General features: G+C 41.8%; 1 non-coding gene across 1 annotated transcript; it reads left to right on the forward strand.

Annotated features, from left to right (window-relative positions):
* The first annotated feature begins 15,009 nt into the window (after positions 1-15,009).
* Positions 15,010-15,138, forward strand: LOC138419832 (small nucleolar RNA SNORA70). Its single transcript, XR_011249091.1, has one exon. It is a non-coding gene; the product is annotated as a small nucleolar RNA SNORA70 (small nucleolar RNA).
* The last annotated feature ends 1,713 nt before the right edge of the window (positions 15,139-16,851 follow it).

The following is a 16,851-nucleotide window of genomic DNA, read 5'->3' on the forward strand; positions in this document are numbered from 1 at the left end:
TGGGACTGAGTCTGGTAGGTACAAGGCAAGTGCATAGTAGGTCTTCTAGAAATATCTAAGGCAAGGAACAATGAATAAGCACTTATTAGTCCTTATGGCACTTGCGTTTCTACCCCATAACTTGTGTTCTCCCTTCCTTCTCCCTCCACTCTTCCCAGCTCGCCAGCTCTCTCTCTCTCTCTCTCTTTCTCTCTCTCTCACACACACACACACTGACCAAGAGGGCCCCGCCAGCATTGGGCCAGGCTGCATAAGTTCTCCGAGACACACTGAGCCATCTATGACTCTGCTCCCCAGATGTCCTGGCAGGGGAACCACTGGTGAGTTTCCCTGGACATGGGGGCAGCACCCGTAGCAGACAATGCTTCAAGCCCTCAAACGAGGCCACCAGATCAGGTGGTCATGGCCTTCTGGGGAGCCCTGAAGCCAAGGGGAACCCTCGGTGCCCTGTGGGCAGGAGCCCCAGTAGCTTGGATTTCCTGCTTCATAGATGTAGTTTTTGCCTCTGGTTCGGCCTGTGTCTACAGCTCGAGATTTCCCCATCAGGCTGGCACTTTCCCCTCATTTCCTCTGAAGCCTACAGGTGCTGTGCTTAGCAAATCTCATAATGACTGCTCCCCAACATCCACGTGAGGGGGACCCCTGGTATCCCCCACATCTGTCTTTCACCGGAACTTCTGCCTCACCCTTGTCACCCCCAAGCTGCTTTGGCACCTTTTCCTGAAAATGTGGCTTCTGCTTCCTCCTCTGCCACCTCCAGCCAGGGGGACACTCAGCGAGGAGCAGCCCAGCTCCTGGAGACCCTGGGGCCTACAGAAGCCCCTGCCCAGCCGGCGGACTCCCTGCCCCCTCTTCCCTTTGCAGTTTGCCTGTTGGTCCCTCATCTCCAGGATCCCCTCTCGGCACCACGTGACTGGGTGTTCCACTGTGGGACAGCCAAGTTTATATGCTGTCGGGCACTTTATATCCCCCATAACTCTGCCTCCCAAGCCCTCCTGTGCATGTGTTTAATTTTTACAATCAAGAAGACGAATGGGGAGAGTGACAGCCCAGACACCCTGGAGGGGTGGGCTCCGGCCCTGCCTTGGCAGAACCTGGGCATGAATTCCATCAGCGACCCGAGGCTGTATTTTCTGCATAACACCCCAGTGGTTTTTAAATCTCTTTAAACTTTTGATGGCTGAGATAAAGGAGAAGGCGGAGGCTGTATAAATATGGAGCCACTATTTGGGCAGAGCTGCCCAGACCTCTGTGGGGGTGGGTGTTGAGGCTACTTTGTATTGTCACTTGAAGTTCATTCCCAGCTCCCTTCCCATGTCCACACACTCTTCCATCTCGCACCCAGTGGGCAGAACGGTGGGAGCACCCATCTCCCCCATGCCCTTATCTTTCCAAGACACGCCCTGTGATGACAGCGATGACAAGGATAAAGAAAGGACACATAAAAAGAAAATATTTCATGAGAATAAATGCATCTCTTTTCAATGGTGTTATTTTATTCATCATAACCAAGAATCTAATAAAAGCAATACCCTTGTTATGAAACTACAGCTCTAAGCCAAGTCCCCTAGATGCCACTTCCACTTGGATGGCAGCCCAGTGACCCTCCTGCGAGGCAGTGCTGCAGCCCCTACACCAGAGCAATTGTCTAAAGCCACAGGCCTGTGCACATCCCTGCCCTGCTTTAAATGTCTCCCCATCACTCACAGTCTATGCTCTATCGTGTGTTCCCTGACTTCCAATAAAACAACAACTGCAGTAATAGTAACGGCAGCCAATACTCAGCAAATAATTGCTTTGGGTGATAAACCATGTGAGATATTTAACAGGAATTATCTCACTTTTCTCCCCTATCACCCCAGGGAGCCAGTTACCTTTATTACACTGATTTCACAGAGATGCATGAGGAGGAGCCTGCCTGAGGTCACATGGCAGGTCAGTCCTGTTCTCCAGGAAGACACACCTGAGGGCTGAGCAACCAAGTGAATGTGCCACATCCAGCATTCCAGGCACATCTCTTACCTCAAGAGGTAAGTTGTAGTTTAGGGTTTGCTTGCCCATCTCCGTCGGTGAATCACCTTCAAGACAGACACACTATCTGATTCATTGTTGTGCCCCCAGGATGCAAACACGACATGTGGGAGGGAGCAGGTAAGAGCTTTTGGGTGGACCTTTGTTGACATAAGCCAACAGGTAGGTCTCCATTAGCTCAGATGGGCTCTGGGTTATCTCTCCTGCCTCTGCAACCTGCTAGGCTGGACCTCATAACTAAGCAAGAAGGTCCCTCAGGATGGAAACAGTCTTTCTTCTTCCCCTCCCCTCCTTCATGAGGTCTTGTTCGTACACCCAGTCAAAATGTTTCTGCCTTGAAACATCACTTGAGGACCAGTTACATCCACTAAATTCATCTCAAATCGTTCAGCTCAAGAATAAATTTTAAAATTGAGCCTGCCGCAGTATAGTACCATCACTGTGCCCAAGGATGAGCATTTTATTCCAATACGAGGACAGGAAGCAGGAGGGGGCTATGACATCAGTGAGCTTCCCCAGAGAACCAAGGATTCCGCTGAAGAGAGTAGATGGATCCAGAGCTGAAGTCGAATTGATAATAATCAATACCATCTGAACTAATTCAATTCATTTGCCTTGTATTGAATATGATCTTAATATACTAAGAGACATCAGCTTTCATTAGCGCCTAAGAAATCATCTTTGAAAAGAGGCAAAATGGTATCAAATGTGTAATGTGAAAAACATTGTTTTCAACATCTTTCCACTTCATTTAGCATTTTGAGGAATTGAGGCTGTATCTTGTAGCTATCAAACTGAATTAATCACCTTGAGACCTGATAGAAGATCACTGGAACTCTAATTTCAGGCTGCTTTTTTCGCTTGGAAGATGGCCTTTTAAGTTAGAATATGGGAATTAACATAAAATCTTTTCCACTGCTTACAAACCATCATAATACAGATTTTCAATAGACTAGTCCTGGGCTAATGAACATGGTAACCATGTTCATTATGGTTATATGATTGCTTATATATTATAAGATATATGGTTGCTAAACACTTCGAATGTGGCTGATCTAAACTGAGATGTAAAATACACATAGATTTCAAAGACTTAGTACAAAAAATGTAAAATATCTCAATAATTTTTATATTGACCAGATGTTGAAATGACAAAATTTTATAAATATGAGAGTAAATAAAATGCATGATTAAAATTAATTTTACCTATTTTTTTCTTACTTGTTTATTGTGCTTCCTGAAAATTTTTATTTACTTATTATAATGCAGCTCATATTGTATGTCTGCTAAACAAGGTTGTCCTATACAATTAAATACAATGGAGAATTGAATAATGTTTACCAAGAGTTTTTATTTTATTTTTTTTTTACCAAGAGTTTTTAAATGAACTGCGGAAATATATGAAGTATCATGTAAGTGAAAAAGGTAATATAAATTGTATGTAGAGGATAATTAAAACCATGTAAAATATGCCTATATGTTGATGTGTGTGTAGATAGAAATTGACAGAAAGAAAAACTCAGCTGAAATATTCATCTCAGCGTAAATGGTAGGGTTAGAGCGTAAGTATGGTAGTCTCCTTTATACACTTCTAAATGTTCCTGAAAGAGCTTTTTATTATGTTTATTATCAACAAATAATAAATGTTACCAAAAAGGAAATAATTCCCCATAATAATTAGTATTGTTATTTGTAGCTCTGTATCTTGCCTGAAAATTGCTAAAGTAAATAATTTACAAGAACATTTAGCCCTTATTTAGCCCTCAGTGGCATCTCATCATGAAATACACCATTTCAAATGAAGAGTTCATTCTCAGGAGAGTCCATTTTAGTTATACAACAAAATATTTTCTTCAAGTTAGTGTTCTACTCAGGAACAGGCGATGATCTGGTGAAAAATTTGGCAGTCACCATTGTACTGTTACATTGGGAAGAGAAAGTTCATTATCGAAGTTTGCTCATCCAGAATTTATAACTAGTTCCTTGCTGCTTGAATAAAAGGAAAGAAAAAAATATCCCCAGGAAAATATGTCATAAGTTCCCAACAGCTAGACCTTTGTGTACATAACATTTGAAGAAACAAGTATTTTCTAAACTAGAAAAGCATGAATGAGAGAATGACCTTGGCTTGATCTTTTGCCAATTTATTCAACCCTCTCAAGGAACCCTGTTGCAATGACATTTATCTGGAAACTCTGAACTCTTCCTGGATCACAAAGGTCCACTCTACTAACCATCCATACATCTATGCACCAGCTCATCTATCTACCAATCCACCATGTATCTACCCGCTTACTCTCCCATCCGTCTACTGATCCACCCATCTATTCGTCCATCTGCTTGTCCATTCATCCATCTTCCCGTCAAATTTTTCTGGAGAGCTACCATTGGCTAAGAACCGTTCTAGATACAGGGGATATGGCAGCGGACCAAACGAAGGCTTGCTCTTGGGGAGCCTATGTTCTAGGTGGAGAAGTCATATAGTAAACAAGTTAAAGCACTATCGTGGTCATGTCAGAAGGGGACCAATGCTTTCAGAAAAATAAAGCAATACAATGGGAAACCAAACAACTAGGATGCGTGGGGCTACTTTAACGAATATGTTTGAAGAGGTGAGATTTGAACCCAAACAGCTCCCTGCAGGAGGTGAAACTCATGTAAGAACATTTCAGGCACAGAGAGGGGCAGGTGCAAATGTCCTGGGGCACACCAATTCTGAAGACCAGGAAGGAGTCCAGTGTGGTGGCAGAGGGCAATAGATGAAACAAGAAAATAGGCAGGGCCACTTCACCTAAGCCTTGTAGGACTTGAAGAATTTACATTTTATTCTAATTTCAATGGAAAGGCATCAGATTGGTTTAAGTAGGGGTCCTGATATGATCTTATTTCCATATTTACTGTGTGGGCAAGAATGAAACAGAGAAGTGTTTGGGGAGGCTACTGTGGTCATCCAGGCCCTGAGAGACCAAGGCCACCTGGATGTCTCATAACTCCAGAGTATTTTGAGAAGGCTCCCTTTGGAGCACACGTAATCAACTGTGACCAGCCTAAAGACAACAGCATCAGTTTATTGCCCTCTTAACATGGTGGTGTGGGAAGAGCACACCACCCCTTCAAAAGTGAAATCATCTGCTCTCACGCTTCAAATATTTAAATGCCCCAAATCACACACCAAGCAGAAGGCCCCTTTGAGATTCCCTAAGGTTCGATTCCACTGAGTTTCCCTGCTTTCATTTACCTCGCCTGGTTCCAGCTGGGTCCGGAAACTGACATGTCAACAGTCCCTGTCCATGAAGGCTTCCCAGCAACCAGGAAACAGGTTGTCAATTGTAATCTCCACAGAAAACCTGATTCTGTCAGAGGCTTTGCAAACCCCACGTGTCTGGGCCCTATCTGGGAGCTGGTTCCTGCTGACAGCGACAAGCAAACATCATAGCACCCCAAGCTTGGACTGACTGTCACAGGAGACGGTGGAGCCCCCTGGTTCTCCGAGGTCCTGGCACACTCTTCCTTTGTCAGGGCATCCTGGGTAAGTCTGACCTTGCAGGAATCTGCCCCAGCCAGCTACTTGATGATTAACTACCTCTCTGACTTTATCAACTGCTGTTCCTCTCCTGGCTCCCACCCAGACCCATCTGGGTAGGAACATGGACCCAGTGATCCTGGCATCTGGAAGCATTTGTCTTAAAAGAGCCAATTCCCTCTTGATGTCAATTATCAGCTCAGCTTCCAGCCAACAGGCCAGATATTCTCTCCCAAGGCCCAGACCACAGGATGTTGCCTGCGGTGTGTGTGGAGTGCTCTTCTGTGGGCCACTGTACTAGGGGCATCCACAGACCAGCTCATGCCCCTGGCCCTGTGAAGGATGGGCCTGTGCCAGAGCATCTAGATCACTGGCAAGCGTGTGTGCAAACACGCGCGTGCGCGTGCACACACACACTCACAAACAGTCTCTCTACCAGAAGTTAGCTCCTGGAATGCAGCATCTGAAAGGCCTAAGACATGTGGCTGGGGCAGAGGAATGAACTGTTTACTGAGAAGCTGCTCAGCTCTGGACTTTGTGAATCAGGACCATGAAGGGAGGCACTGATGTGATCCTCAGCTGGGCAGAATTGCACGGAGAGTTGGGGAAGCATTTAGGGATAGAAGAAGGTGCCAGATAGCTGGAAGGTGCATCCACAGAATTCACTCTGGGTGCTGCCCCGATTTTACACAAACACCTTCTCTTCTCTAGGCTTAGCTTTTCCAATTTTTACCATGGAAACAATGGCTTAGAGGAGTTTCAGAGCTTCCTAGCTATAACAGAATTATATCACACATAGAGGTCCGGGCTCAGCACTCAGAATCATGCTGAAGCAAAGCTGTCCCTGAAAACTACTTAGAGTACAGCACATCTTCATGTACACGTGGAGAAGAACTTTTATGAGTATATGGATCAGTTACGAATGCATTTCACTGTATAAATTATTTCTCTTTCACCAAGCATGTGTACACAGATATGCAGATGATAACCACCCTAATAACAGAAAGCAAAGAGGAACTAAAGAGCCTCTTGATTAAGGTGAAAGACCAGAGTGAAAAAGCAGGCTCAAAACTCAGCATTCAAAACAATGAAGATCATGGCATACAGTCCCATCACTTCATGGCAAATAAATGGGGAAAAACTGGAAACAGTGACAGATTTTATTTTCTTGGGCTCCAAAATCACTGTAGATGGTGACTGCAGCCATGAAATTAAGACACTTGCTCTTAGAAGAAAAGCTATAACAAACCTACATAGCGTATTAAAAAGCAGAGACATCACTTTGCTGGCAAAGGTCTGGATAGTCAAAGCTATTCTTTCTCTGGTAGTTAGTCATGTATGGGTGTGAGAGTTGGACCATAAAGAAGGCTGAGTGCTGAAGAATTGATGCTTTCAAACTGTGGTGTTGGAGAAGACTCTTGAGAGTCCCTTGGACAGCAAGGAAATCAAACCAGTCAATCCTACAAGAAATCAACCCTGAATATCTCTGGAAAGACTGATGCTGAAGTTGAAGCTCCGGTACTTTGACAACCTGATGCAAAGAGCTGACTCACTGGGAAAGAAAGACCCTGATGCTGGGAAAGACTGAGGGCAAGAGGAGAAGGGGGCGACAGGATGAGATGGTGGGATGGTATCACTGACTCAATGGATATGAGTTTGAGCAAACTTCATGAGATAGTAAAGGACAGGGAAGCCCAACAATAAGCATGTATATTTTAATTCCCAAATAAGCATACCTTAAAGAAACATGAGCAGCTGTATAGTATATCTGGGCTTCCCTGGTGGCTCAGACAGTAAAGAATCTGCCTACAAGGCACAAAACCTGGGTTCAATCCCTGGGTCGGAAAGATCCCCTGGAGAAAGGAATGGCTACACACTCCAGTACTCTTGCCTGGAGAATTCCACAGACAGAGGAGCCTGGCTGGTGACAGTCCATGGGGTCACAAAGAGTCGGACCAGACTGAGCGACTAACACATACATAGTATTTCTACAAATTGATCAGGCTTAGACCCATGACCCAGTTTTGGAGTGATCTTGCTAAAAATTGCCAATTGAAAAGTATTTTCTAGCTATAACTTCAGAAGCAGTAGACAAGCATGAAACTACCCACAGGAGGAAAGCCACGAAAATCCCTACAGCCCCCGACCACAAGAAAGGTTCTTGGCCCACCTGGTGGAGGGAGAAGCCGATTCAAGGATGCAGTCATCTTGGCTTTAATAAACCCTTCTGGCCGCCTCCAAGTACTCGGCAGTGGTGCTTTGGCCTCACCTCCTTCTTAGTAACACAGTGTGGGAGGTTTGGGGACCTCTGGTACCCGCCACATGTCCACTGAACCCTTGCTGCCTGACTCCCCAGCACCTGCATAGGGTGGGTGGGCCCTGAGGACACCCTCCAGTAAAACTGGCTCCTGACAGTCAGAGCCTCTAGATTCATCCTGACCAAGCCCCTTCGGCTAAGCCTTGCTGTCCTCCCCCTTACAGCTCAGCCTCTTGCACCCTCTCAGCCTCAGGACTCTAGTCCTTGAAAGGCATTTCCAGTGGCCCAAGGAGGAAGCGATTCTGGGCGGAAGCCCTGACCCAAAGGGAGAGCAGCTCCCTGGAAGGGTGCTGCAGATTCAAACCACCTCCCGCCCTTCTTCAGCACAGACTCATGCGACACCCCACACATGCAGGATCTCCCCTGGGGTGTAGTTTCAGAACAAGCATCCCCTTGAAGGATGTGCGACAGCACTGTTGTCACAGTAAGACTTCTGGTGGACTTAGCCTCTGCTGCTCACCCAGGTGGGCAAGGGTGGTGGCGGGGGCCACCTCCCCAGCCCTCATGGCCCTCCCCACTGAAAAGGCACTGGAGCTCTCGCCTCCCTCCGTTATGGGCCTGCCTCTCCCTGCCAAGGTTTTAAAAGCATCTGGGCACAGGTGCGGGTGCTGCCAGCCTCCAGGGCCAATAAGCGGAAACTCGGTGGAGGAAAATGAGGACACCAACCTCATTGCCATTATGTTCTCCCAGAACATGCAGTGCTCCCAAATAAATGTGTCTCCAGCATCATCACACCGCAATATTCATATGGCTCATTACTGGTTTTAATTTTGCCCGTTGCTTATCTACTGTCTCCTTCCCCCACTTTATTGCCAGGGTTGGAAGAGTTACTCATCCATGCCCAGCATGGATCGTCCCCAAAGTGGGATCGCTCCAGAAGCTTCTGGCCCCACTCAGCCCCCACAGGACAGGCTCTGGCCCAGATCACACGAAGTGCCAATGGTTCCTCCACGCGGCTCTTCCCTTAACCTCCCCACCATCCTGACTCACTGCTTTCCTGCGTCTGGAATGAGCTCCCTCTTCTTTCTATGACCATATCCTGCAGGGCCCTCTCATGGGCTGACAGGAGGACTGAAGATGGCACACAGGACCTCAAAATATGAGGATGCTGATATGCCCTGGTGAGCAGGGCTCAGCCTGGGATCCACTGCCCCCCTTTAGGTCTTCCTCATGTCCCAGAAACCAGGGGCAGCAATGCCCTCTCCTAACTGCTTGGGGAACCTAGTGTGGTGGTTCATCCCTAGAGACGCCTTGGAAAAAGCACAATCCACATCTCCCTTGAATGAAAGAGGATGAGCAACCTGACTTCATTAATATATATTTTTTTAAATGCTTTTTATTTAGGTTTAGAAAGCACATTATAATACGAAGAAGCAAAACTCATCAACACACCTCTCTCTGTTCATCAGAGTAAGCTTTGAACATACTGGAGCTTTTATTTTTTATCTCTTTCACCTGTATCTCAAACCAAAAGAAAACAAAACAAAAATAGAGATCAGAGCATTATCATGACATAAAATCTTTTTTCTTAGATCTTTTTCCCCCCCCAAAATTGTAAAATTGTTCTGTGTTCCCTGTAACCAGTGATGAAAAAACAGGCACAAAAACCCAATTAACAACCTGTCTCCTTCCTGCCACTCCAACCTCAGAAAATAACTGATGCTAACAGCATGTGCTATTTCTTATATTACTGCATTTTTGTCCGCAAGACACAATGAACAGCTGGACAGATGTAATGGAGAGATAAAGAAGAAAACATGCAAGAAAGAAAGACAGAGAGAGAGGAAGGGAGGAAAAAAGAAAGCTTGGAAAGAGGACAGGTAGGGAAGAGCAAGTCAGGAAGAAGGAGGAGAGGAAGGAAGGAATCGATTTAAGAAAAGACAAGGAAAAAATAAAAAACAAAAAAGTTAGAAAGAAAACAAAGATTTACTAAAAATAGGTTTTTACTCTCCTACACATATCCTACATTTTTCATTTTCTGTGACTTACTTTATTCTCAGTGAATTATCATGGTGTCCCTTTGGTAAAACCGATCTGTCTCTCATAACTGCATCATATTCCATAGTTCTGACACACACAATGTATATCCAATCATTCCTCTGTTAATGGACATTCAGAAGATGTATTCTCCCCTCTTCTTTAAAAATAATGCTTTTATTTCTGTAAGATGGAGTTATAAAATGGAATTGCTGGGTCAAAGGATATGCATATTTTAATTTTAATAGCTTTCTAAGATTACTTTCCCAAAAGGCTGAAGCAAGACACATTCCTACCAGCAATACATGGGATGTCTAGAGCTTTGCCGCTTTGCCAGCACTTAATGTTATCACTTGTACATTGTTGTCGGCCTGGTGGGTAATACACAGTATTTCATTTTTTCTTTAATTTTTACTTCCCAGTTTCCTGAGTTTGAATATGTTTTTTCAGTTTGATGACTACTGGGGTTTTCTTCTCTGTGAATTATCTATTGATAGCCTTTGGCATGTTTTTAATTGGATCACTTTTTTTTTTTTGCAAATACTTTTTGCATATTATGCATATTAACCATGTGTTATAAATATTTTTCTCAATATGTGTATCATTATGTCACACAATTTCCCATATATTTCAACCCACCTTGTAAACAACTGGAATGTCTGCATAATATACCAGAGTGTGAACGTGAAGGTATTGATCAACTGCTCCCTCTGGGGTGTGTGTGTGTGTGTGTGTGTGTGTTTTAGTCGCTCAGCTGTGTCTGACTCTTTGCAACCCCACCGACTATACCCCACCAGGCTCCTCTGTCCATGGGATTTTCCAGGCAAAAATAATAGGGTGGCTAGTCTTTCCCTTCGCCAGGAGATCTCCTGACCCAGGGATCAAACCCAGGTCTTCTGCACTGACAGGAAGATTCTTTACTGTCTGAGCCTTCAGGGAAACCCACTGCTCCCTCTATATTGTTGGAATTCAGTTCTCTCTCACTCTCTTTCTCTGTCTCTCTCTCTCTCTGATATCATGAATAATGTAGGAACTTCTGTCCATATTTTACATTATTTTATGAGGCAATTTAGTACATTTTAAAATTAAGAATTTTATTTTTAAAAGTAAATTTACTAAATTAAAAATATGAACATTCTAAAAAATGTTACGAATATTGCTAAACTGCATTCTTAATAGATGTAACAATTCACGCTTCTTCCAGCTCCATGTTCTGGCTTGTGCCCCTGCTGGCGTCGGAATCACAGTTCTGGAAAATCTATAAACTTGATGGCTTAAGATGGTATCATATTTATTGTTTTAATTATTAGTGTTAAAATATACTCATGAGATTGATACTTTCTATACTCACTTGTCATTTACCTTTATTCTTGTATATGCATTTTTTTTTCTTTGGGGTATCTTAATTTTTTAAGTTTATATGTGAATTGGGAGCTTGGGATTAGATGATACAAATTATTATATATAGAATGAATAAATGACAAGGTGTTGCTATATAGCACAGAGAACTATATTTAATATCCTGTGATAAACAATAATGAAAAATAATATGAAAAAGAGTGCGTATATGTACTGTATGTTGTGTGTGTGGGTGTGTTAGCTGTTCAGTCATGTCCAGCTCTTTGGGACCCCATGGACTGTAGCCCATCAGGCTCCTCTGTCCATGGGATTCTCCAGACAAGAACACTGGAGTGGGTTGCCATTTCCTTCTCCAGGGGATCTTCCCAACCTAGGGATCAAACCCAGGTCTCCCACATTAGAGGCAGATGCTTTAACCTCTGAGCCACCAGGGAAGCCCTATATATATAAAAATATATGTATATACACACACATATATATATGTGCTAAGTCACTTCAGTCATGTCTGACTCTGTGCGATCCCATGGACATCAGCCCACCAGGCTCCCCTGTCCATGGAATTCTCTAGGCAAGAATACTGGAGTGGGTTGCCATTTTCTTCTCCTATATATATATATATGAATCACATTGCTGTAGAGCAGAAATTAACACAGTATTGTAAATGAACTATACTTCAATAATATAAATTAAAATTAAATATATATATGAAGTCTTTTTGTATGTAGAATAAAAAATATTGTTATATTTGTAGAAAATATTTCCCAATTGCAAGTTTGCTTTGTGACCTCACTTTGAAATAAAATACGTAAATCTCAACATAGCCAAACCATTGACCTACTAAGATTTCTTTCATAGTGTTAAGCCACCTCTCAGACAAGAGATTATTTCAGTATGTACTGAGGCTTTCCTCTAGTTTTATTTTTATTTAATTTTTAACTTTTCAACACTTTTACCTATTTGGGTTATGATGTAAGGATAAACTGAGTTTATTTCCCTTGTGTAGGTTTCCATTTACCCCAGTATCACTTGTGGAATAGTCCTCAAATATTAAGAACTTCTAACAAAACTGATTTGAATCTCTCTAGTCTACTTTCTGTATTTGTATATTTATTTTCAATAAAGCATCACGTCAATTTATTAATAAGTATTTTTGCATTATATTTTATTTGGCAAAACCAGTTCCCTCTCCTCTAATTAGTCTTTAGTTTTAATTTTTTAACTGTTGCTTGTCCATCTGATTTCTTCCAAGCATACTTTAGAAACATTTTATTTTTTTACTCCTCTCCTAAAAAAAATAGTTCTTTCCACACCTTGATTCAGATTACATAGAACCCTAATCCAATTTACAAGGAATTAGACATTTGATTTCTTCTTCTGCTGTCTTCTTGAAAATTTCCCTGGATGTTTATATTCTTGATTTTTATTTGGTTATTATTATTGAGTTAACAATAAACTTGTATATGTTTATCATGAGTATAACCCAATCCATTTCAAGTTAAGGGTAGTGATTTTTCCATATGGATATTCATTGGTTTCATCACTATTTGTTGGGAGACTATCCTTTTCCCATAAATCATCTTGGTTCCTTTGTCAAGAGTCAGTTGACTGTGTAAGGATGGGCCTACAACTGGATACTTTATTCTGTTTCATTAGTCTATACGGGAATTCCAATGCCAGTTACACTGATTATGCCTAATGTGATGATTACTGATGCCTTATATTAAGCCTTGAAATCAGATGTTGGGAGATTTCCACACTTATTCTTCATACAATTGTTTTGGCTATTCTATTCCCTTTGCTTTAAAAAAAAAAACTAACTTAGAATTACCTTGTCTGTCTCAATTAATTAAAAAACTAAGAGTTTAACTGAGATTGCATTGCATCTGTGACTCAGGTTGGGAAGAGCTGACATCTCAGCAATAATGAGTCCATGAAGATGGTATATCTCTCTTTTTTGTTAGGTCTTTAATTTTTCTAAGCAATGTTTGATTAGTTTTCTGTTTATTGGTCTTGCACACATCTTGATAAATTTATCTGTATGAACATTTGATATTAAAGCATCTGCCTACAACGTGGGAGACCCAGGTTCGATCCCTGGGTTGGGAAGATCCTCTGGAGAAGGAAATGGCAATCCACTCCAGTACTCTTGCCTGGAAAATCCCATGGATGGAGGAGCCTGGTAGGCTACAATCTATGGGGTCGCAAAGAGTCGGACACGACTGAGCGACTTCACCTCACCAATACAACTATAGGCGGTATTTTAAATTTTCAACTTCCCAATTATTTGTGACTAATATAAACAGTACAGTGGTTATTTGTATATGTATGTTTATCTTGTATCTTAGACCTTCTGTATTTGGCTATTATCTCTAGTAGATTTCTTGTAGATTTCTTAAACCTTATCTATAAAATTGTATCATTTGCAAATAAACACAAGTTTGCTTCTTCATTACCCATATATATATGAAGAGATACTACACCACCAAAATTTTATAGAAGCTGATTTGTTAAAGGTAGAATAAGTGGTCAACTTAGGTGAATTGTGACCTGGTCCTGGGGATTTACTCAAAACAGCAATGTCCTCTCCACTTCCCTTTTCTGCTCCTTAGAGAAAATCAAAGTCAGTGTCCATTGAGAAAAGAAGTGATAGGTTAGATGAAGAAGCTGGGTCTAGGAAATAATCTGGTGAGCTGAAACTGTATAGACACATTCAAAATATTCAGACTAAATGTATTTATATATGTTAAAACTTCTTAATTTATCTGTGTTTGTGCCTCATCAGAGCCCTGTTTCTGGTGTACTTGGTTTGAGACTGATGCAGGTAATTCATGTTCTATGCCTTGGTGCCTAGTGGGCCTCAAAAAATATTTGCATGTGGAACCTCACTAAGCCTCTTTCTATGATAGAAAGCTTATCCTGACTGGCACAGAAAGACAGACAAACAAAAGCTGGCAAGCTATTGTATTTTCTCAGGTAACTGAAAAATTCAGGGGTGCATCCTCAGGCCTGGTTGGATGTAAAAACCTTCTTTCTCTGACTATTGGCTTTGTTCATGAGCAGCCTCTTCCCACATCCTTGTAAGATGACCTTCAGCAGTTCTAAGCTTATCTTCCAAGTGTTCAGTGACCCTGTGGAAACAGATCTCTGTACTAGTTGCAACAGAAGTCCTGGGCTTGAGTCTCACTGGCCCAGCTGGTGTCAAGGGGTCATTCTTGAACCCCTACTTGTAAGCCAGGGGGATGGGGTTAGCATCACCAAAACTACAGGGATAATCAAGAGGTCATTAGCAAACGTACTCTAGGGTTCCATTTATATGACATTCTAGGAGAAAAGCAAAAAGTTTGGGATAAGAGTGAGGATATGAGTTGACTAGAAGGGGGAAAGGGTGTATTTTATGCAGTGATGCAAATATTCTTTGGGCTTCTCTGTAACTCAGCTGGGAAAGAATCTACCTGCAATGCAGGAGAACCCCGTTCAATTTCTGGGTCAGAAAGATCCTCTGGAGAAGGGATAGGCTACCCACACCAGTATCCTTGGCCTTCCCTGGTAGTTTAACTGGTAAAGAATCCACCCACAATGCAGGAGACTGGGATTTGATCCCTGTGTTGGGAAGATTCCTGGAGAAGGGAACAGCTGCCCACATGGGGTTGCAAAGAGTAGGACATGACTGAGTAAATTTCACTTTCAAATATTCTTTATCTTGATGGTTACATAAATGCATATATTTGTCAAAAGCTGAAGAATGGTTCATCTATAAAGGGTGAATTTTGCCGTATGTACACTCAATAAACATGAATTTTCTTTGCAGTCAATTAAGCCAACCATGTTCATTTCCCATGGAGGCCCAACGTGCTGCAACATGCAATGGCTCCTCGGTAGTGTATGTAGCCTGTTGCTTATACCGGCTGTGCTAAGGAACTTGGAGATAGCCCTTTCCAGCAGATACTCATGACCAGCATGCGGTCCCCAGTCCAGGCTCCAGACAGGTATAGGCAGCACCTTTAGAAAGCCTCAGGGCACAGGGGCCAGGATCCACTTTGGCTGAGTCATAATGTCCATCCATAGCAAGCTGCAGAACAAGGAGCATGTGACTGAGGCCCCAGGGAGGGCCAGATTCAAGTTTCCTGGCCTCCAGAAGATCTACATCTCCAAGAGAAGTGGGGATTTACTAAGTTTAATGTGGATGAATTTGAAAACATGGTGGCAGATAAGCAGCTCATCTCAAGGGCTATGGGGTCAGATACACCCCTAAGGGTGGCTCCCTAGACAAATGGCAGGCCCTGTATTCATGAGAGCTTCAGCATTGTCTCCTCCTTACTCAGGCCCACCAATACATCTTACTTTTCTGTCAAAAAAAAACTCTGAATTTTAAAGAGTCTTAAATATATAAAGAAAGCTTGCAAGATATTTTTTTAGGGAAAAATGCAAATTTCTGGATAAGAAGATAGAACATTGAAAAATGCTAATTCTTTCCAAATTAATATATTGGATTTATACAGTCCTAAACAAAATACTAGCAAGTTTTGCAGGGGAAGAAATATGAAACTTGACAAAATGTTTTTAAAATTCATCTGGAAAGATAAATGACTGATAATGCCAGAAAAAGTTAAGAAAAAGAAAATAATGAGGGGAAATTGCTTTTACTCCACAAGTTTGGCTAATAATTTCCAGTCTGGACTGTGTGTCTGTGCATGTATGTGTGCATTTATTTTGTTGGGGGTGTTGGGCATGTTTTGAAGAAAGGCGTACGGAATTTTACAAGAACTTCTCAGAAAAGAGAATGCAATTCAAAACTAATTTTAAATCCTATTTAATTTTCAAAAATTAATGTATTTTAAAATCATACATTAAATGAGATTTTTTTTTCACCTGAGAAGGAAAATGATTGGCTTAATTTTTTTTAAATCTCTACTGAAGTTAACTGAATTAAATAATATGATATATATAATTTTTAATATCAGGAAATAAAGTAAGTGTGTAACTTTGGGATGTAGACCAATTTCAAAGAATAGTGTCAAAACTAAAATGTTTTCAACCTTTGGGGTTTTTAGTTTTTTTGTTTTCTCTGCACATAGTGATTGCCAGGCATTGTGCTAAGCATTTGGGTGAAGGGTTCTATAATAAAAGAGTTCTGCTGTTTCTAACTTGGCTTACTTGCTCTCTGCATAGAATTCAACAATATATTAAAATCACAAAAAAAGGTAGGAGTCATCTGAAGTCACACAACCTTGAAATGAGCATTATTAATCAATGGAACCATCTCTTCATTTATAGATTTTTTATTCATGCACATATATGCATATATTTTTTGCATAAATAATATTACCATGCCCTCCCTGCACTCATTCTCTTACAAAACCACATCCCATATCTGCTCTGCCGGATAACCCATGTTAACAACCTGTAACTTTCCCCGTATTCATATATCCTATACACACCTATACAAAGAACTCTATATAATCTTATTTACATATTTATGTCATTCATATGCAGCTACTCTTTGGAGTATTTTTCATTGTTTGACTTACAAAAATGATGTATCTTACACAGTTTTCTGCATTTTATTTTTCCTACTCAGCAGTTCCTCAAAGTCACTGAATATAGCTCCAACTCCTCCTTGTCAATGGTGGCATGCTATGCCATG

Source organism: Ovis canadensis, chromosome 14 (assembly GCF_042477335.2).
Source record: "Ovis canadensis isolate MfBH-ARS-UI-01 breed Bighorn chromosome 14, ARS-UI_OviCan_v2, whole genome shotgun sequence".
In the NCBI taxonomy this organism is placed as follows: Eukaryota; Metazoa; Chordata; class Mammalia; order Artiodactyla; family Bovidae; genus Ovis; species Ovis canadensis.